Here is a 23915-nt window from a genome sequence, read left to right on the forward strand (position 1 = left end):
CGCCCCCGCCCCCCTCTTTGGCCTCTCCAGCTCACTTCCGGGGTCAAAGGGCGGGGACACCGGAAGGAGGAAAAGGCCATTCCGCTTATATGGGTGAAGGGGGTAGTCCCGAAGTATTCTTTGGTTCTCTGTGCGATGGTTGTATATGCAGGCTGGGGCAGAAAGGCATTGACTCCAGTCTTTCTAAGCTCCGTAAGCGCCAGTTTGGCTCTTACCAGAGGAGCGCAGAGGGTGAAAAAGGGGCAGCTTGGGCAGCTGTATGTGGGGTTGCAATGGCAACAGCTGCTTTCCTCCTCCCCTCCCCCTCCCCTGCCCAGGCCCCCTCCACCCCCACCCCACCCCCACTCCCACCCCGCCCAAGTTACTGGATCCGAGGATGTCACTGAAGGACGGAGACCTCAGCTTCAGAGTTGTTGAGTATCAAGAAGACTCGGCTGCTGATAGACAGGAACCTCCTTCCCTGTGAACCCGGTGAGGCTTTGCCCGGCTTGCTATGGGCAACCCGCCGGCCAGCGGAGGGTGTGAGGACCGCTAGCCAGGCGACTCTCCAGGCCTTAGTCAGAAGTGCAGATTGGTAGAGCTGGAAGGGGCCTTAGAGGTCATTTAGTTCAACCAGTACCTGAGCAGGAATTCTCTCCCTTTGAAGACCTCCAGAACTCACTGCTTCCGGAGGCATCCTATTCTGGGTTGTGACCGCATGGCAATATTTACAAATTCCACTCAAAGCATGAAGTTTGTTGTGTACTAGAAACCTTTTGATATCCTTGTTCTTGCTTACAGGCAGTCCCATGGAAGAAACTGTTTTGAAGCAATGGCTCCTGCTAGAAGCAACCTCCCTTGTTTTGGAGGCTGCTTCACAACCTTATGAGGCCTTTGGATTCACTTGTGTAGTGTTATTTTGTTTTGGATTGGTGAAATTCGTGCCTTTCCTCACTAAGGCCAAGCAAGCCCTCACTTACCAAGCCCAGCAGATGGGCACTGGGGGCACAAGAAAAAAAATGCACACTAAGGAATTTAATAAATATTAAGTGCTTGCTGTGTTCAAAGCACTGTGTTTGACAATATATATACAAAAATAAAAATGATAGCCTTTGCCTTCAAGGAAATTAGATTCTGTTAGAAGGAATACAGGGAAGATGAATAAAAAGTAGATAAAGCATGTAAGTATTTGCGCTGTGCTAAGTTCTGGAGATAAAACTACAAGCAAGCAAGGCAGTCCCTGAACCCATGGAGTTTATAGTCTTAATAGACAAGAAGCAAGTACATGAACTACTAAATAGGGAGAAAAAGTCCCAGAAGTGACATAGGCCTTTATACCAATCCCAACTCCCTGGCCACTTCAAGATAAGGCAAAATCTGGGGTGCAGTGGGGGGAGCAACAGGGAGAAATGGGCAGAGTGCTGGCAGGGAGTAAGTGGTGGAGATGATGGTTCCAGTAAGAGGTAGCATGTCATGGATCAGTCTGGTAAGTGTGTGATAAAGGCAAAGGAGATTCTGACAAAGTACTCTTAAGAAAATATGAGGCAAGAGAGAAGACATTCGACTACAGAAATTAGGGAAAGCTTCATGGAGGAAGTGGCAGTGGAGCTGAGCCTTGAAAGGAGAAGATTTTGCTAGACTGAAGTGAGGAAGTGAATTTCAGTCATGGAGGATGACCAGAGTTGTCAGGTACCTAGGAGAGCAAAGTGAAATAAAGCTGAACAGTTGTCAAAGAATGCAAGCTGGGAGGGACCTCAATTCATCTAGTCCAATCCTTACCTGATCCATGTAAAAGCCAGATTTGAGACAGCTTTAAAAACTGGGTCGGGGAATTTGTATTTTATCTTGTAGGCAATAGGGAGGCACTGATGGTTTTTGAAGAGGAAGAAACAGTACTTTACCATTCATGTTCAGTTTGGATTGTACAATTTCTCTTCTATGAAAGTAGCAAGTATCTGTTTTTGTCTCACTTTATATTAATAGAGAATTAAAGTTTTCTCTGTCGTTGTGTCTATAGAGGAATCTTTTATGATTTTACCCTCTATGTGGAAGACATCTTGTTGGAAAGTCCTTTTAGATTAAATTTTGCTCTACCAAATAAAATACTTTTCTAAAAAAATCAACAGACAGTAAGTTCAGTGGGATCTTGTATTTTCTTCATCTTTCAGTTAGCTGTGTAACTAAAAAGATATGGTCTGCTCTGGAATATAATTTACAAAAGCCTTCCTGTCCTGTTCCCATATTTCATCAAGGATGGTTTTTAATAGCTATATAATTTATTTTCACAAAGATTTTATGGAAATAGGAAAGTAGACATGGGTTTGTAGTGGCTGATTATCTTCTCAGTTACTTTTTTGGTAGTAATAATTTCTATTATTTAAAAAAATTATTCAGTAGTTGCCCCACTTTCAGATACCTTGAGAATTATTTGGTGAGTGCCCTCAGAATTGTTACCTCAAGCATATACCTCTTCTGTAGGTGTACTTCTTTTGATCTAGCTGGGCTTTCTATCTTTGTTTTCTCTGTTGCCATTTCTATTTATTCTGCAAAAGGGACTATTACATTAAAGTGCAAATGATGAATGAATGAATAAAAAAGCATTTATTAAGAGCGCAAAGTAATGTGTGCTAAGTGCTGGGACTACAAAAAGAAAAACAAAACAATGTCTTATCTCCAGGAGATCATATTCCCCTGGGGGAAAACAACACACATGGGAGATTATGGCTGCAAATCACATGCAGAGGCCTCATGGTCCTTAGAGGGCAGAGGCAAAGCAGATGCCAGTGTATTTTCTTTGATGTCATTTCCATTGATAAAAGCTATCTCTGATGTTGAATCATTTGACAGTGCCAAGACCTTTGGTTGTGAAAACTTTGCTTTCTGGGTCTTCAATAGCTATTATCTCCTAGGGGTTACAGTATCTACAGAGGTAGTTTTTACAAAGGTTACTTCCCTAGGCAATGGCTGGTAGCCTGGTTTGTGGTCTTGAGGGCATTACTAATCCAGATGTTCTTGGGCTTACCTGCCCATTGATGGCAGTTGGCCCTGGGGTAGTGGTGGTGGGGATGCTGGATCCCTTCTCCATAAATGTTCCCCATAATGATGGCTAGAGAGGCTAGACTGAAAGCGAAAATAAATAAACAAAGTGGTCTTGAGGGCACTGCAGTTTTCAGTTTCTTGGACTCTTGTTCTTTTCTTTACCATTGTATTTGGCAAAGAAGTGGCAGTAGTTTGACCAGGTGCATGCTACCTGCTGTCTCCCCCTTTGACACTTTGCCCTTCAGCTAGACTTACTTGCCTGCCCCATTGGCAATTGGTGGTGGTGGGGATTGTAGGTCCCTTCTTCACAGGGTTTGCTCCTCTGAGTATTAGCTATTAGGGGACCCAGCTGGAAGTAAAGCTCGAGTCATCTGTGGAATATTGCAGGAAAAAATTGTTTGTTGCAGAAATCAGAAATCTTTACTGATCTTTTCCATTTTTTGTCTGTTCCTCTTTTCAGCTTCATCCGTTATTTCCAGAAGAAAACTTTATAAGGGCTTAAAATTTGTGTTCCTTCCTTTTTCTACTTTTAAGTTGAATGACCTTGCAAAATGATTTTATCTTGAAGTGTTTATTGTGCTTCTGTTTGGCATTTTCAGTAGGGATTATTATTTGTAATTATCATCATCAAAGACACGTATGCCTGGAAAAGGTGAGCCAATTCGTACATATCATGAGAGGTAGAGATAACAGACAGACAATCTTAGTACTGCACTGGTAGAATTCAGAAAATATTAAGTTTAATATTGAAAATTAAATGTTTTATATTTAATTTATAGATTTCAGTTGGTAAATATTAATATTTTATTTAATGCAAGTTTAGTATTTATTGTCTGGTATTTTAAATTTTAATATTTTCATTACCCCACCCCATTGCCAAAAGTGTTATATATGAAACTTTTTAAAATATTAAAAAGGAGGGTCTGCAGGAAAGATCTCAAGGCAGGATTTCTTGTACATAGTTTGTAATCTGCACCAGGGAAAGAGTATCCAATGAGAGTTTTCTAAAGAGCAACCCCATCAAATAATCAAAGCTTTATCTTTGCAAATAATTATTATGGAACTAAAATGATATTTAGATTTGAGAGTGAAGCTGAGGGAATGAACACCTGAATACTTAATGTTAAAATTGTATTTTAGTATACTTCTCTACCTAGTCTCATTTCATGGCAGATATTCATATTTTTACTGAAATAACAAAGTGGAAACTTTAAAATGCAGCTATTTGTCAAACTGAAAATTGTTGTTTCCTAAATTTGCCTTGAGGTACTATACCTTGATAGTTTCAGAAAAAATAATTTGCATAATCCCAATGTTTTGACTAAAAAAACACACATAAACTGAGTAACAGAACAAGTTAACAACAGCTTGTTTCTAGCAATGTTTTTGAAGGGGACATTAATGTTTAGGTGAAGTATAATTGCTAAAAGCCTGGAGTAATTAGAAAGAAATTTCTTAATACAGTTCATTGCCTGCCCAGCTCATCAAGTACCTTGTATTTTAAAGTTTATCTTTCTTCCCTTCTATGTTAAGTAAAAGTTACTACCAGTGGTAAGATGTACAGCTAGTAGTTTATTATCTAATAATAATAATAGTATCTGGTACCTCTACATCAATTTTTGAAGGACTTTTATGTTACTTGTAGGTTAGTATTCTTACAGCTATATTAAGGCATTATTAAGCACGGTGCAGGTAAAAACACTTGTGTTAACAGGCAAATTGTCATTGTAAAGAAAGCACTTTACATTCAATTCAGTTCAATTCAACGAACATTTATTAACTGCTTACTCTGTATAAGACCCTGTGCTTGGAGCACTCGGAATATAAATATAGAATTGACACAGGCTTTCCAGGATACCAACTAGAGGTCAGCTTAAGACCTAGCCTTATGATTTGGGATTCCTTTTTTCCCTTTCTCTCCAGAAAGCAGCTTCATAAACATTATACCCCTTCTCCAAATGTAGCTTTTGCTCCAGTTTTTATTCTGTTAGGGAGATTCCTATTGATCCCTATAGAAACAGTCCAGGCTATCTCTAAACCTAGGTTTCTGTTCTCTAGCTGGTTCTTCCTTGAAAGGAAGTTAAGTTGAAACTGAAACTTAGACTCCACCCTGGGAACCACCCTGAGCTCTGATTGATGAGGTGTTGTCTTCTGTTTCCTGGATCCAAGTTCTCATTTTACTTCTCAGCCTTCTACTAAATCATGCCGCGACACCTACCAAATCTAGTCAAGTCAAATCAACAAATACTTAAATACTAGTGCCCAATACTATGCTACATGAAAAAACAAAGAAAAAACAAACAGTCCCAGACCTGATCTCAAGGAGATGACTTTCAAATGGTGAGGCAATGTGCAAACAACAATGAACATACAAGATTATATAGCTTATATAGTAAATTGGATGTTATCTCCAAAGGAAAGCACTAAAAAGAGGACTGGGAAAGTCCTCTTTGAGAAGGTAAGATTTAAGGTGAGTCTTGAAGGAAGCCAGGAAAGCCAGGAGGGGGAAATAAGTAGGGATAACATTCTAGGCATAGGAGACTGGCAGTGAAAACAGAGTTGGGAGACAATGTCAAGTGGGAGGAACATCTGGAAGCCTTTCTTGTTTTCCTGTTCCCCATTACCTGGTGTCTTCCTCATTTTGAATATAAGGACCTTCAGGGCAATACCTGCTTGTAGTGTTTGTATCCCCAGCACTTAGCACAGTGCCTGACACATAATAAGCACTTAATAAATGCTTTATACAAATTGACCCCAGGAATGTTGGTTCTGTAACACTTTGGATTTGTTAGGTTTGAAATGAACTTGTAATCTACCTCTTCTCAGTATGACACTTTAACTAACTGGCTGAACCACAAGACTGTGCTGTTTCACCTATTTTGCTTCTACATATCTGGTTTTTCTTGATATTTATGTTTGCTCAGAGCTTCAAAGGTATACAGGCTAGAGAATCACCAGTAGCTTAACAGGTGCAAAGAACGGTTATAACTTTTAAGATTTTTCTCACTATGAAATTCCTATTTAAGTTCTTCCCCACAGATTTTTCCACTTTAATACTTTCTTAACTTCCCAGTATAATGTAAACTTAACTTCCCAGTAATGTAAGAGTTTTGATGCTACCAGATGGGGAAATGAATGCTGGAAACTACTTTATTTTTGGGGGGGGGGGAGCCCAAGAAATTCACTAAGATTACCTCACTAATAAACAACACTAACTGTCATACAATATCAAACCTAGTTTGAAAGGATTATTCTCACAGATAAAATAAGAAAGACTCTTGAATATGGACGTTAGCCCCTTAAAAAAAATCTCATTTTTTAGTGTCTGGTAGTAAATGTATAAATTGATTCTCTATTAGGATCATAAATGAAGTTAAAAATCAAGTGTTTCATGAGCAGCCCCAGCACACATAGTTTCCCATGAATTCATGTCATCCTTCTACAGGGGCCACAAAAATTTTCCTTATATTGTTCTAGTTTTAGTGTGTGTGCGCTGCCTATGCATGTTTAAATCCTTTTTATATTATTTTTCTTAAATCCTTATTTTAAAAAGTTAATGGCCACATCCAACAAATTAGAAAAACAAAAAATGGAAATGTTCATTGATGGAGGGGCTTTGGAAAGATAGGCATACTGATACATTATTGGTGGAGCTGTGAATTGTTCAAGAAAAGGGACTCAATTTCTCACACCCTTTGATCCAGAAATATCCTAATAGTTATACCCTAGGTCAAAGATAGGAAGACAATTCCAATTAATGGTAAATTGATCCTAGCATTTTTTGTGGTGGCAGAGAACCTGAAACAGATGTTTATCGATTGGAGATTGGCTAGATCATGGTAGGGGTATGTAATGGAATACTAGCAATGAGTGAGGAACTGAGGAGCATTGTGGGCTTTGAGTGGGCTTAGACTCAGGAACACTTGGGTTCAAGTTCTGATTGTGACAATTATTTTTTGATCCTGGGCAAGTCTCTAAGATTATAAATTGCAGTGAGGGTGCATCTGACCTTTGTTGCTGGAGGGAGTTCCCTATATCAGTGAAATCACAAGTCCAATTCTTATTTCTGTTTAACTCTAAGAAATGAATTCAAAGAGACAGCTAGGTGGTGCAGTAGATAGAGCACTGGGCATGGAGTCAAGGGGACCTGAGTACAAATTCAACTTCAGAACAGACACTCGATCCTTACTAGCTCTGTGACTCTGGGCAAGTCACTTAACCCCAATTGCCTCACAAAAAAAAAAAAAAAGAAAAAAAGAAATGAATTCATAGAAATGTGTAGATATATATGAACCAATGTGGAGTATGCAATACAAAATGCAAACAGCTCTGTACAAATAAGAAGTATGCAGGATAAATTAGAAATAATCTCAGAGGGAAGGTTCCAAAATATAGAGATTAAGAAGAAGGACTCGGAAAAGACTTCTTGCAGAAGGGGAATTTTAGCTGAGACTGAAAGGAAACCTGGACTGACTACAGTAATGAAATGAACACTAACCTACTAATTACAATGAAAAAGACACTAAAAGGAAGTTGAACTCTTAGTAATAACCAAGCTTAATCCTCAAGAACGATAATGAAACCTGTCAGAAAGCTTCATTGTTGGCTGTTTTTTTCTTTGTTATAAGAAGAGTTCAATTCACAGTGATTATTAGAGGGTGGAGGTATATTCAGAGGACACTAAAAACTAATCAAGCGTTTTAAAAATGTGAATGATGTCCCATATGATCATAATAATGTACTGACCTTTACTTTGTAAACTCACCAAGATCTCATTTTTGGAATTGTGATCTCCATATAGAGTAGAAGATTTTATTAAAAGGTGTTTTCTGCTTGCTTTTACAGATTTGACTTATAGTAACTAGTCTCAAAATTAGTTCCTGTATGTTACAAATCACTTGTAATTGATCAAAAATAGAACATTAAGACTAACTTGATTCTTATTTCTGAATGAAACTCAACGATGTGGATATAGTTCTTCTTAGTATTTATTATGAGAAGAAGCTTCGGAGTAGAGTAGTTTTCAAAGAGCTGGCCTAGGATGAAAACCTAGGTTTAAGTCCTGATTTTGAAAAATTTGAGGGTGTGGCCCTGGGTCAAGTTGCTTAAAACTCATTAATGCCTGAGCTGTTCTGAACACTAAAAATTACATTGACTGAGGGTGTTTCCTCACTGGAAATAATCATAAATCCAGTAAAAACAAATAAATAAATAAAGGTTTTATGGCCATATTAGAGCATTATATCTTTTCCCTCTTTTATTGTAAGTCAGCATTTATTAAGTGCCTACTAAGTGCCCCATGATTTTGCAGTCATGGGGCACTTAGTAGGCACTTAATAAATGTTTTACCTTCTATGGTTAAATTGTTTCGTGAATGATGAAACAGTTTCTAAGTCTATCAGGCTGCTTTTATGTTGTAAATAATGTTCCAATTAAGACAAAGAAGTTAAAAGATTTTTTACTTTGATATAATTGACACATTACCTATAAAATCTGTCCTCTTCCTCATTCATTATAACTCATTTACCTGATAACTCATCTAAAAAGGATTATATGTCAAAAGGTCTTCTGTTGAGTTTTGGTGGGGCTCTTTCTTTTCTTTCTTTATTTTATGTCAACATGTTATTTAACCTTAATAGCATTATTTCAACAACCAGTCATGCTTGTTAAGATGGCAGTCTCGAGGAACTCAGAAAAGATTAGATTTTTGCACATGACTGAAGTCTCAGAGCTAATGTAAATGTGGCCTTTAGATGATCAATAAACCATGAGTTTGTAGGGTAATCTGCATTTCTTTGGCCATTTCCAAGTTTTAGCAGACCAGAGAGTGGAGCTGTCTGAAATCCCATCTCCTCAAACTCTTCCCTTGGCTGCAGTCCCTGTGTACCAGCCCCTGTCAAATATTCTGTACTCCAGCCAAATTGATTTACTTATTTGTTTACCTATTTATTTATTTGTTTATTTATTTATTTATTTAAAGTTTCCCCAAATGCTTCAGCACCTCCCTGACCTTGCTCATTCCATTTCCTATGTCTAGAATGCCTTCCTTTCATTATTGTTTGTTGAAATACAAACCATCTTTCCTAACCCAGATCAAATGCAATTTGCTCCAAGTTCTCATTGCCCTCCCCTTGGAAATGACCCTGAGGTACTTTCTACTGCTCTTACTTGTCTTATTCTATTTTATAAAATAGTTATATACTTGACTTATCTCCTTTATTCGAATTTAAACTCCACAAGGGAAGAAACCAGGCTTTGTATCTCCTTCAGCACTTAGCACAATGCTTTACATATATTAGGCACTTAATTTGGCTACCTCTTAGTTCTTACCCTCAAGGAACTTTCATTCTAATTGGAGGAGACACCCAGGAGGGCTGGAAAGGAAGGTCATCTTGGAAGGGACAATATGGCAAAGGGGAGTAGGGGATAAAAGTCTGAAGAGAACCGAAGAGAGTCAGTACAAGAAACAGTACTATGATATAATGTTAAAAAACAAAACAAAACATCTTAACATTGGTTTGAATACTTACAAAAAGATTCTAGAACCATGAATTGAATTTTTTCAAAAAAGACAAAAAGTTATTATTTTGTGATTTGTTGAACAGCTTGACCGAATATTTTCAAGATGGGAACAAAACAGCGTTCACAGGAGTTTGCAATTGAAATAACACAGACTAAACAGTTTGGACATGTTAAATTTATTGTTTCTGTGTTCAGTAAAGGAAGTGGCTTATCTGTAAGGGTTTTCAGCTCCACCCTTTCTGTTAGGGGATGATAAACAAGGGCAAAACATCTACTGAAATATTCCATAGTGGGGCCTGCTTTTGGGGTTTGCAGTGATTCATACAAGGATGCTCAGGAGGAGCTCTGGTTTGGGAAAGAAGATGTTGGAACAAAGCAGAGTAAGTGCTAAGAGAAAAAGCTGGTGCCTCAGCAATGAATACTTTTCCATTCCATTCTGTGAATGGTGTAAGCAAGATAGGACAACAGGAGCTGTTTATTCTTGGGAGTGGGGAATGTGTTACTGAGAACACACACATTTAGAGTAAAGCAATAGCTTCAGAGGAAAGGTAAGAAATATTTAATAAATAAAATTAATGTAATGTCTAACATTTCCTTGGCAGAAAATGTTAGAAAACTACCTCAAGTCTTGAGATTAAAATTTCTAGGTTAGGGAGCTACAGCTTCTCCAGTGCCAACATCCTATTGTAATCATCGAAAAGCTGTTTAGTTTCTGTGCTATATCCTGGCCTGTCTCCCTGCTTCCCGGGTATCAGTACAATGCAGACAATATTGTAATAATGCCAATCTCACTGGACTACATTCCCTTGCTTTCCCAGCCACATAAGTTGCTGGCTATGTGAAAATTATCATGATGGCAAACTGTCGTTACTAAGGTCTTCAAGGAAAAAGGATTGTTATTAAATCCAATGTAGTATTAAGTGCAATAGTGTTACCGCTCACAGAGTATTATTAATTATAATTGCAGAATACCATCAAAGGGCGAGTGGCTGTTTTTCAGGGCAGAGAGCATAGTTACTAATAGTAAGGAGTGATTTTGTTTTTATTTATTTATTTGGGAGTTCCCTACTCAGATCCTTCAGTTTTCCTCCTTGGCGTCCTTCCGGTCCCCTGGGCGACGCATACAAACTGCTGCTCCACTTTCTCCCTGCATTTGCGCTACCAGCTGGTGGCGCCCTGACTCCGGGGTGGTGAGAACCCGGACCCCGGCTCGCGGTCTCGCTCCCTCCTCCTCGGCCCTCCCCCCCCCCCCTCCCCCCCCTCCCCCCCCTCCCCCCCTCCAGCCTGAGGAGCGTCCGCGCGCGCGCACGTGAGCTAGCGAGCGCGCGAGCTGTCAGTGCTGCCCCGCCCTCTCCGCGGAGTCTGGCGGCTGCCGCGGCTGCCGTTGGCTCCTCTGGCCATTTTGCTGAGGAGCGGCGAGAGGGGAGGAGGCGGAGGTAAGGGCTGGGGAGGGAGAGAGCCCTGCAGCCGGCGTCGGCCGAAGAGGCTGCGGGCTGGGCTGGGCTGGGCTGGGGGCGGCCCGGTTGGAGGACAAGGAACGGAGCTTCGGGCGTTTGGAGTCGCCCGCCCTGGAGTCTCGGAGCTCGAGCTGAGGAAGAGCGGGAGAAGAGGGGAGGGGGGCGGCGGCGGCGGCCTTGGACGGGGGACTGAGCACTGGAGCTGGACGCAGATCTCCCCTCCCCGCCCCCTGCACCATGAGCTGGGGCACCGAGCTGTGGGTGAGTGCGGGCTCCTGCAGTCTCGGGCAGAGGGGGGGCCCTCGCGGGAGGAGGAAAGGACTTAGGGGAGGGGGCGTGGAACCTTGAGGGGGCTGGGGGAGGGGGCGTGAACCCTGCTGGGTAGAGGGCCGGAGGGAAGGGAGCGTGGAATCCTCTCCTTGGGGAGGGGCGTAGAAGGATCCTCGCTGGGGGCAAGGACAGAGGGGAGGGGGCGCGTGGAATTCTCCCAGGAGGGGAGGGGGTTTGAAGGAGAGGGGCGCTTTCCTCCGCGGGGAGGAGAGGTTCTGACGCGGGGAGGGGAGGAGTCCAAGAATCTGAGGGGCTCTGTGATTACTATGTTAGCTCCCGGGGTAGGAGGAATCCCCTTTTCCTTGGAGAAATGAGGGGTGCAGAAGTGCTGCGTTATTCTGGTGGGGAGGGTGTTACAGTTGAGGAGTGGCTGTCCTCCCCACCGCCACCCCCCTTCAGCCTGAGGGGACACTGCGGGGGGCAGGGGGAAGCCGGTGCTCTTGGCTGGAAAAATGCTTCAGATCGGATTCGGGGTTACTGGGAGCAGAAGCAAGATCTTCCTCGTAAAAAGGGTGTGGGGGTTTTAGGAAACTCTAGTAGCTCTAGGGAAGAGAGCTCTGATCTCGAAATAGGTGTGGGTGTGTTGGGGAGGGGAAAGATTTGGGGCTGGAGGAGAGGTGCTGTTTATTGCCCAGGAGTAAAAAACTTGAGATTTTTTCTCTTAGGGAAGAAGGAGCAAACCTTGTGTCCTTAACATGAGGAAGGCGCATATTTGAGGTGAATTATCTCGACCTCCAGAAGAAATAGCTAGAAATGGGGGAAAGCGAGCGCATTGGTAAAGGCAGCATGAAAAGGTGCAGGAGCAGGTTACCGTTGGCTGCTTTCTGTGGAGGGAGCTTTGGATTTTTGGTTGTTATCTTTGAAGAGGGAAAAAGAGCTTTGTATTTGGAAGCTCAATTGCTGGGCCTGATGGTTTCTGGAGGCAAAGGGCTGCTGTCCATGTTATTAAATCAGGACTAAGGAAGCTGGGGACAGTGGAAAAGACTGTTTCTCTAAAGGTTTTAGATGGGATGGAAGGTAAAAGGAACGGTTGTGCGTTATTTGACCTGAGTGCTATTTACAAGTTAGAATTAAAATACTGTGAATAAGGGCGAGGCAATTCCCTTGGACCAAGTACTAAGTACCTCATTTAACATTTTAAAAAATAAGATTCTGAAGCATTTTGAGGGGAAAAGGTCGAGGGAGGGTAGTGTGAGGCCACAAAATCTCCAAGGCAAGATAAAACAAGGTTAAAGTTTTTACAGAAACCTAGTGCATAGTGGCATAACGGTTTTTACATAATCATTTCTTTGCCGAAGCCTTGAAAAGGCACAAGCAAGCCGCAACCTCAGAGGAAGAGAATTCATTAATTATATAAACTCACTGGTGTCTTAAGATTTGCTTCTTATGTTTACAGATACACCTTTTGTAACAGAGAATCAAAATATTTGAAAATACCTACTTAGAAGAAATGTAATCTACTCCTTTTAAGTATTATATCACTTGATCACTTTCTTTTCTCCTTTTCTATTTTTTCTCCACACGGTCCATTTTCTAATAAATCTGAAGAAAAATGGGGTGGGGTAGGGTAGGGTAGGAGCATATTGAGAATGACTTTATGAGGAGACAGTAATTTGCACCGTAATGGTGGAAGAGAAACTACAATGAGTTTTTGGGTAGACATATAATTTTAGGAATTAGATATTTATCAGAAGTGACTAGTGTTAAGGTGACAGCTGCAGAGAAGAAAATTGATAAAATAATTCCATTTGTCCTGTGTTTCCCCATTTTATTTTGCCTGCGCACTTGGACAGGATAGGTGGAGGAAAGTTAATTGGAAAATATGTATGAGGCAGCATGGTATACAGCTAGTCTTGGAATCAGGAAGAGCTGGGTTCAAATCTCACTTCTTAATTTTAATAACTGTGTAGTAAGACTTAGGCATATACTTAGTGCTTAATAGATGGTTGTTGATTGAGTCCTTATCTGAAAAATGGAGTATGCCTGTAGTATTACACTGTGTTGTTGTGGGGCTCAGGATTATGTATATGGATGAGCTCATCCACTACAAAATTTAAAGTCCCTATGTAAATCAACTATTATTATAGTAAGAGGAAACAATTACATTTTCTTATTTTACCTACTGTGACTTTAAGACTGTGACTCAGTCAACATAAATTATTCAGTTCCTTTTATACAGAGTATCATAATAGTGTTAATGGGAAGAAAATAAAAAAATACCTATACTAGAATTACTCTGTCCTAGAGTAGCTAATGGAAAAAAGATACAAATTCATGAGTTATTAAAGCAAATTAGCAAAAGTAGAAACCACACTTTATGTGGAATAACAGCCACAAGTGCTCTTAAAAAGATAAAACACAAGCATTCATAAATGTGGCAAATTGTTTTAAAGTGCCTTCTTTTATCAGCAACCATATGTGAACATGTTTTGTACTTAGGGAATTTAGTAAATCCCGAGTTCAAACACTATCTCCTACTCATGTTAGCTCCATAAATATGGGCAAATCACTTAACTTCTCTGAACCTCAATTTCCTCATTTGTGAAATGGGGCTAGTGTTGCCTTTGGCCCCTACTTCACAGGTGCACATGGTATATGTTTACATTTTTAGGGCCGTTACAGACTGTCATACTTGCTATAAAATATTGCAGTATTTGTGAAACCCTATGAAATGCTAAGATTGCCTTCTAATAAAGACCTCTCAAGTTACCTGTCTTTTCAATTCTTCCAAAGTACACTTTTAAGGACCTGTCATTATGTTATTAATATGTGTATAATCCCAGACTCACCATTCAGAGAAAGCATAGCAATCACTAGCCCCCATCATGCTGCCAGACATCGTAAACATCAAGTCTTTTACCAAAAATGCTTGGGAATTTAGAGCTTAACTTTGCAAATCAATACTAATAATACCCGACATATAGGACTTTAAGGTTGGTGAAACATTTGAGTACTGAAGTAGTATAAACACAATTTTACACAAACTTGAATACTATTAAACTAAATTTACCTCTTATCTTTCTTTTCCCCAAAATCAGCATTCCACTTATGTGGCAAAAATATACTGATAAAATTAAATTCAGAATTAATACCCTCAAAATGTGACAAAACTAGAAAGATTGAATTCATTCTATAATTTTTTGATAATATGTTGGAATTTCATCAATCTATTTCATATAGCAATTCTTTGCACTTATGTACCAGTAATTGTGGCATAGTAGATAGAAAGCTCACCTGGGAGTCAACAAGCCCTGAATACAAGGTCCTTCTCTACCACTTAAACTACTTACTGACCTTGACTCCAAACAGGTCAATTAATCTACCAGTATCCCACTAACATCAGCGGAAAATCTTTAACAGTGGGAGTGTCTTCACCTGGAGTTCCTTTCACCAATGAGGGCAGCTAAGTGGCACATCAGCCCTGAAGTCAGGATCCAGCCTCAGACCAAATACTTGACACTTACTAGCTCTGTGACCCTGGGCAAGTCACTTAACCCCAATTGCCTAAAAATAAATAAAGAAATAAATAGCATCCCTTACACCAGTGAAATCACAGGTTTAGACCAAAAAAGTGCTTTATACCTTTGAAAACTGTTAAAAAAAATTTTTACGTCCCATATCAAATAAAGAGTAGAGTATTGGTTTATTTGAGACTCAACTGAAATAATATATAGAAAGCTCTTTCCCAAGCTTAAAGTGATATGCTAATGTTTTTCTTATTGTTAATAATTCAGAAAATTAAACTAAAAATTCACAAATTCTTTTTGGTCATATAGGATGCCTACTGTGTTTGGCAGCATAATGTTGGCTAGTGATTGAGGACTTTATTTGAATGGTGGCTTTGGGATTCTGTGCATACATAATGACATAATGATAGGGTGGTAAAAGCTAACTTTGGCAGAACTGTACTCCAATGGATGGAAAAAAATGAGCTGTGATTTGGGTGGTCTTATGCTAGTAGCATAAAGTGATTTTAGTATTTCATAGAGTTTCACAGTACTGACATACCTCACCACCACGTTAATATGACAGTCTGTAGAGGCTTTTAAAATATACATTCCCTTCACGTGATTAGTAAATTATAGCATAACTATTATGGATTTGACTGTATCACATGTTGAATTATACAGAATCAGCTTTAAATTAGAGCCTAATAGTCCATTTGTATCTTACTGACTTGGTTTTAACCATCATTCCAAATATCAGTTATAAAAGAGTTCCACTGAATTTGTTCATGCTTCTAAATTGACTTGTTTATAGACTCTTGCTACTGAAGACTTTAGAAAGTGTTATAATAGTGCAAAATTTAGTAAGCTACTACCTAGGACAGGGTTTCTTAACCTTTTTTGTATCATGATCTCCTTTAGCAGTCTGGTGAAAACTCTGGAACCTTTCTCAGAGTAATGTTTTTAGTTGCATAAAACAAAATACATAGCATTACAAAGAAATCAATTATTTTGAGATAGTTATCAAAATATTTTTTAAAAAAAAACTTCATGGAACCTAGGTTAAGAGCCACTTATGTAATAAGGTACATAGGCTAATAAAAATAAGTACCATTATAGAAGCTTATGTTTTTATTCATCTTAAGAGAGCAGGTGAGATGCTATTAAAAATTCCTTTTAAAACATATATTTTTCTTTTTTTAATTAATTTATTTTGAATTATCAACATTTGCTTCCATAAGCTTTTGAGTTTTCAATTTTTCTCCCTCTCCTTCCCACCTCCCTCCCCAAGACAGCACGCAGTCTGATATAGGCTATGCATATACATTCCTATTAAACATATTTTCACATTAGTGATGTTGTAAGAATTAGAACCAATAGGAGGAACTACCAGAAAGAGGAAACAAAACACGACAGAAGAAAAAAAATAGCAAATAGTATGCTTCGATCTGCATTCAGACTCCATAGTTCTTTCTCTGGATGTGGATAGCATTTTCCACCATGAGGCTTTTGGAGATGGCTTAGATCCTTGCATTGCTGAGAAGAGCTAAGTCTATCAAAGTTAGATATTGCACAACATAGCTGTTATTGTGTACAACGTTCTCCTGGTTCTGCTCACTTTACTCAGCATCAGACCATACAAATCTTTCCAGGTTTCCCTGAAGTCTGCCTGTTCATCATTTCTTATAGCACAGTAGTATTCCATTACATTCATATACCACAACTTGTTCAGCCATTCCCCAATTAATGGGCATCCTCTCAATTTCCAGTTCTTTGCCACCTCAAAAAGAGCTGCTATAAATATTTTTGTACATGTGAGTCCTTTTCCCATTTTTATGATCTCTTTGGGATACAGCCCTAGAAGTGCTATTGCTGGGTCAAAGGGTATGCACATTTTTATAGCCCTTTGGGCATAGTTCCAAATTGCTCTCCAAAATGGTTGGATTATTAAAAATTCCTTTTAAAACATATCTTTTTTTTTTTAAAGAAGTTGATAATTATAATGATGAAGATTGAACTGGAAGAATCAGTCCACAAGCCTTTAAGTACTTGTTATATGCCAACAACAGTGTTAAGGATACAAATACAGTAACAACAACAAAAAACCAATACCTGCTCCAAAGTTTACATCTTAACACAGGAGATAACAAGGACATATAAGTATATACAAAATAAATATAAAGTAATTAAATTTTTAGGTAGCTTGAGAGGGATAGAGCTAGCAGTTGAGAGGAATAGAAAAGGCTTCCATTAGAATGTGGTGCTTGAGAAAAGCAGCTATATATAGAATATAGACCTGTAATTTTAGAGATGCTCTTTTTTTGTTCTGTATATGTAGACAGAAGGGCTCAAATGCAGGAAATGTTATAGAGGTAGAAACTACAAGATTTGGAAACTGATCGGATATATATTCCATGAGGGAGAATGAGGAATCAAGAATAATATCAAGATTGTAATCCTGGGAGACCTGACAGGTGAGTGTAGAAGAGAAAGTGTGTTTGTCTGCAGGGGAAAGATAATTAGTTCTGTCTTGGATATGTTGAATTTAAAATGTCTCCAGATCATCTAGTTTGAAACGTCCAATAGGTAATAGGTGATGCAGGATTTATTGGTTTCTGGGGAGAAATTGGGGCTGGATATATAGATCTGTGAGTCATTTGAATTAAAATGATAATTTAATTCGTGGGAATTAAGAGCATGTAGAAAGAGAAGACTTAGGGTGAGAGAGCTTTCAGTAGTATCCACAGTTAGGGACAAGATCTACATGAACCAGCAAAGGAAACTGAGTAGGAGCAGTTTGATAGGAAGATAACCAGGAAAGAGTAGTGTCATGAAAGCTCAGGGAGAAGAAATTATGTGCAGGACAGAATGATCAACAGTATTTTAAATGTAACATTTAGCTCAAGAAGTATGAGTTCTGAGTTCTAAGAAAAAAATGATCAAATTTATCAACTACGAGGTCATTGGTAACTTTGGAGAGAGCAGTTTCAGTGCAGTAATGAGGTAGGAGGCCAGACTGCAAATGTTGAGGACAAAGTAAGAATTGGAGGGCAGCAAGGACCACCTTATCAGAGACTAGAGGAAAGAAGGAATGAGTAGGGGGATGATGTGAATAAATGCTTGTTGATTGAAAAATATACATCTATGTTTATATGTATCTATGTATACTGTACATATGTGTATATATAAAATTAATCTTTTTTTAAATTTTTATCTGGGCACATACTTGCATCTTGCAGTCTTGCTGCGTCAGACCCATTATTAACTTAAATTAGACCTAGGTTGTTGGTTTCATTATTTTTGAGAATGCTAATTAGTTGTTTAACCATTGTTCTAGCTCTTCTGCTGTTCTTTGTCCTTAAACATCTTCCAAATCTGTGCTCTCAATTTGATAGATGTAGCTACAGGAAAAAATTATTATTTAAATTACAATAGTAGTGTCTAGAACAATATGACTGAATGTTTCCATGTTTTCTTCACCCTTGAATGGAGAGGTCATCTGATACTTCAACTTTGGAGACTTTAAAAAAATATTTTTTATGCAATTTAAAAGTCATTTATTTATTTTTAGTTTTCAATATTCACTTCCATAAGATTTTGAGTTCCAAATTTTCTCTCCATCTCTCTCCTCTCCCCACCCCAAGACATCATGCAATTTGATATGGGCTCTAGATATACATTCATATTGAACTTATTTTCACAGTAGTCATGTTGTAAAGAAGAATTAGAACCAATGGAAGAAACCACAAAAAAGAAGAAACAAAAAAAAAGAAAAAAAAAGAGAGTAAATAATATGCTTTATTTTGCATTAAGACTCCATAATTCTTTTTTTGGATTTGGACAGCATTTTCCATCATGGGCCCTTTGCAGTTATCTTGGATCCTTACATTGCTAAGAAGAGCTTAATCTATCAAAGTCAGTTATCAAACAGTGTGGCTGTTACCGTGTACAGTGTTCTCCTGGTTCTGCTCACTTCACTTAGCATCATCAGTTCATTCAAGTCTTTCCAGGTTTTCTGACTTCTCCTTGCTCATCATTTCTTATAGCACAATAGTATTCCATTACATTTACATACCACAACTTGTTCAGCCATTCCACAACTGATCCCCTCAATTTCCAATTCTTTGCCACCACAAAAAGAGCAACTATAAATATTTTTGTACATGTGGATCTTTCTCCCATTTGTATGATCTCTTTGGGATACTGACCTACTAGTGGTATTGCTGGGTCAAATGATATGCATAGTTTTTAGCCCTTTGGGCATGGTTCCAGATTGCTCTTCAGAATGGTTGGATCAGTTCACAACTCTACCAACAATGCATTAGTGTTCCAAAAAATATTTTTTAAAAATAGATTTTTATTTATGCCTTTTTTTAACAAAACCTAGATTTTCCCACTGTATTCTTCCCTCTTACCTTGCCTCCCAACCAACACTTACAACAAAAATTTTTTATTAAAAAAAATAAGAGAAAAAAAATCAGCAAAACCATTCCTTTTTTTTCTTTAAATTTTTAATTTCAGAAAGAATGATATCAAGTTTATTGACACATTTCATATTTACAGGGTTTTAAAAATTTTCCTTATAAGAAAACTAGTATTTTACTTTTAGTTATCTGATACTTAAAATTAATTATTTTGATGCAGAAATAAAGTCATTACTTTGGGGGGAAAAATCTGACATTATAAGCATCACTATATATCCATGGACCCCCCAGATTATTCCAAATGGGAGAAAAGTATCTTCTCATTTCTTTTCTTTGTGGGCAACATTCAGTTAAGATTGTTTTGTGATTGATTTTTCCATTTACATTGTTTTAGTCATTATATATATTTTCCTGACTTTTCTTGCTTTATCAGTTCATGTAAGTCTTCTATACTTCTCTGTAACCATCATATTCTTTGTTTCTTACAACGTAGTAACATTCTACTACATTCACATTCTATTCCCCAGTGGATACTTTGTTTTCAGTTCTTTGCTACCACACAGAATGCTATTATAAAGTTTTAGATTTATATAGAATATATTATATTTTTATGTTATATATTATATTATTATATTATCCATTTTTGTCAGTGTCCTCCTAGTGGTATATTCTTAGTAGTGGAATCTCTGAGTCAAAGTATATAATACCACATAAAATAGCCATGGGGAAATTGAGGATGGGCAAAGGGGCAGTGTTTTTAACCAGTTTATAATATAGGATTTCTAGCTTGATCTATACATATGGTACTGGAAAGTGTGTAAATCAACTTTTAAAACAAATAGTATTTTAAATGGCATTGGTAAGTTTTGACAAATGCACCCATGCACGCACACACACACACACACACACACACAGAGTACAATAACTTTTGCACTCTTGCTTAACTGTGGTATGGCATGCAAAGAGCTCACTTGAAAGATTGTTCAAATTTCACCTACTTCCTAGATGAAGCTAATATTGTATTTCCGGCTTTATTACTCATACTTGTTTCATCAACACCACCCACCTTTAAAAATAAATAGGCTTTATTTTGACACAATTTTCAATCTACTTAGACTATGTGAATTTAATGTTAAATTAATTTATTGAATTAGAGTTTAAACCATGGGTGTGAGATATTATGGAATTAATATTTTTAATGTGAATTGTTTGTTTTTAGTAGTAATAACTTGCTAGCTGGACTGTATGTGATTTAAAGATAGACCTTTAGCAAAAGAATTGAAATTTTAGTTGGGAATATTGAATCTCTTTATTGATTGTTTAAGTTGTTGTTATGTATGGAATGAATTTATAAGCAAGGTAGTGAACTCTTTTGGAAAGAAGACCTGGGCTTTAGTAAGTGAGCTTACTAGTTTGGTGACTGTGGATCAGCCCTTTAATTCTCTGAGCTTTAGTTTCCTCATCTATAAAATATGGTAACACTGTCTACCTCAAAATTATTTTGTAAAATAAATGCAAATTGTTATCATAAATCAATCCATTCATCAATCATAAACCTTTCTTATTCTACCTCTTAGACTTTTATACTCCTTAGGAGTAAGGACTGTGACTTACTTATCTTTTGTGTCTAGTACAGAGTTTTGCTTATAGTAAGTGCATAATAAATTTTTATTAGAATTTTAATTTATCAAATTTTTTATTTACTTTTTTTCTCTTGACTATGCAGTATATTTTATGTGAGATTTCATAACTTAAACAGTCATACGTATTGTAAATCAGTCCAAAAGAGAGGGAAATAATAATTTTGTCATACTTGTATACTGTTTTCAAATTTATAAGCTGCTTTTCTAATGACAACCCTTTACCTTAAATATTAAAGCCATATTCCTTGCATTGTGTTTAGAATTAGTTTCTTTTCTTTTAAATCCTAAAAATAATTCAGGACTTCTGAGTCTATTATTGTTTTTGAAGTTCATTACGATGGTAGTTATAATTTGATTAGAAAAACCTGCTCAATGTAGCTAAGTCAACAACTTCTTTTACTTTTTTCTTTTTTTTTTTTTTGGAGGGGGGGGCTAGGCAATACGGTTAAGTGATTTACCCAGGGTCACACAGCTAGTAAGTGTCAAGTGTCTGAGGCCAGATTTGAACTGAGATTCTCCTGACTCTAGGGCTGGTGCTTTTTCCACTGCACCACCTAGCTGCCCCGTACTTTTTTCTTATTTCTCCACCTTCCTTAACAGGGCTTTATGTCCATATCAGCTTTTTCCCCCAAGAAAAATGCAACAATTTACTCCTTTTCATAATCATAATTATTCGTTTATTTTCATAGCTGCTGGCTCTTCCCTACCATTCATACATTTTATTAGCAAATATAGTGGTATATAGATAGTTTTTCATTCCTAAAGCATTTAATCTTTCTTATGCTGAAAAACAGTAAATTAAAGGTGGTACTTTAGGACCATTCTAACGATTGATTCAGTTTTGTGGTACCAGTTTAATACTATTTAGATTTAGATAGTTTATATGGAATAACATATTTGGTGGGGACATGATATTTGAGCTGATTCCGGCTTATGCATGGTCTTTAAAGAGACTGTGGCTTGACCCCCTGGGCTGTGTAATCAATCCACTGGAGAGTTGAAAGATGGGTTGGGTCTCCCTCTCCTAACCTTATAGCCAGTCATGGGGCTTATCTGCAACATTCTATCATTACTATATCCTACCTCTGTGCTAGATGTTTTAATGTTTTTCCAGAACTTATCATCCATTTCTTACTTCTGACTGAGCAGTTTATAGTACATTTTTTATTACAATATATAGTCTGTTTCTCTCAATCCTTACCTAAGTGTAATATGCGTCCTCATCTCAAGGTCATGGGTTTTTTCTTCCTCTACATCTTTCAAGACCTAATACTACCATTTTCCACAGGATCTTCCTTGATACTTTGGGCAGAAGTGATTTTTCCTTCCTCGAATTCTTAGTCTTTTTTTCCCCTTCTCTTCTTATAAAGGGAAGTCAGTAAGCATTTATATAGAGTCTAATATGTACCAGTACTGTGCTAAACACTTAACTAATATTAACTTATTTGATCTTCATAACAACCCTGTAAGGTAGGTACTATTATTATCCCTATTTCACAGTTGAGGAAACTAAAGCAAACAGTTAAGTGACTTACCCAGAGTCATACAGCTACTAGGTATCTGAGCCCAGATTTGAACTCAGCTTTTTCTGACTCCAGGCCCAATAAATTAGCCACTGTGCCACTTTGCTGCCTCTTATTACATTATTTTTTATATTACAGTTATTTATCTACTTTTAAAAAAGCTCTTCTGGTTTAGAAACTTCTAAGAATAAGTCAATAAACATCAATTGAATATGTAAGACAATGTACCTAAGGATTTATAAAGTGAATTGACACATTCCCTTGCCTGAAGGTGCTGTGGTCTAATGGTGGGGGAGAGAGGGATGAGACCAATGTGTATGAGTAAACTAGAATACACATTAGTATATGTTTTAAGTGCATATGACATGTCAAATAGAGTGAAATGGAAAATTCAAAAAGGAAAGAATCACTTCTAGCTGGGGAGATTAGGTGTAGCATCTTGTTTTATTTTTATATCTCCTTTGGGATTCTGAAGCTTCAACATAGTCATCATAATATTTTCTTTAGTTTCATAGTTAACTACATAGTTGCATTAGACATAATTTTAGTAATAATTATTTATGTTGATCACACGCTTCTCTTTTTTTACTCTACCTTTTGCTACTTTCGCTGAGAGAAGGTGAGCTAGTCATATCACAAGGTCAAGAGATGATAGTTAAACAGCCCCAGTGCTTTTCTTGGTATCCTTTGGATGTGAGGGAAAATCAAAGAAAGCCTTCAGCACTTGAAATTGCTGAAGTTTGTGCAAACTTGTTAGAGTAGAACAGGGGCAGATGTTGGATAGGATGAGTAGGCATGGTAAATTGCAATTTGAATCATTGAAGGGAATATCCAAATTGATTAGATCACAAATCTATTTCAGTTTTTGTTCTAGTAAAGTAAAATTATTTCTAAGTATGTGGTTGACAGTGAAAGGTAGTTCTTTGAAATTTGCCCGTATTAATTCTTGTATTGCTGTTATCTGATAAATTATTCCTCATGAATGCTTAACTTTGGTTCTAACTGCTACTTTGTTGAGCATTTCTCAACTGAAAGTGTGTAAATATATGTACATGTCTGTACTCATATATCAAGAGAGGAAGCTGTGGTATAGTGGATAGAGAGCTAGCCTTAGTGATCAGGAACACTTGATTTCAAATGTTGCCAGTTTCACACGCTGCCTGTGTTGACCTGGATAAGTCACTTAATCTCTAAGGTTAACCCAGGCAATCTTTTAAGACAGTAAGTTGTTCTGCAATTAACTATTGCAGAACATTTGCAGAGGAGATGAAGTTTATGGAGTTACAAAAATGGATTGTGTGTGTGTGTGTGTGTGTGTGTGTGTGTGTGTGTGTGTGTGTGGCGGGAGAGAGAGAGAGGAGGAGGGAAATGACTAGATGATTTTTCCCCCTAGTTTGTCAGTTTTTAAGTTAATCCTTAGGTCATACCTGAAGTTTCAGAACATTTGGTCTAAATGTAGAATCATCTGACTGTGGTGTAAAGAAATACAATTATAAAGCTTGAATTAGACATTGTATGAGATTTGGACATAACTGGTTTAAGAATGAAATCT

At 37.8% G+C, this 23915-nt stretch overlaps 1 protein-coding gene across 2 annotated transcripts in view; it reads left to right on the forward strand.

The window, feature by feature from the left end:
* Window positions 1-9854: 9854 nt before the first annotated feature.
* Window positions 9855-23915, forward strand: part of FNBP1 (formin binding protein 1) — a 173538-nt gene continuing 159477 nt past the window's right edge. The window contains exon 1 of one of the 2 annotated variants that reach the window (XR_003569764.1): window positions 9855-9920. The gene's annotated coding sequence lies outside the window, so the exon portion shown is untranslated. Of the gene's footprint in view, window positions 9921-11039; window positions 11259-23915 lie in introns of those variants that run through there. The other variant, XR_003569765.1, reaches the window with a different exon arrangement.

This window comes from Vombatus ursinus, unplaced genomic scaffold, assembly GCF_900497805.2.
Source record: "Vombatus ursinus unplaced genomic scaffold, bare-nosed wombat genome assembly UNPS02014793.1, whole genome shotgun sequence".
Classification (NCBI taxonomy): domain Eukaryota; kingdom Metazoa; phylum Chordata; class Mammalia; order Diprotodontia; family Vombatidae; genus Vombatus; species Vombatus ursinus.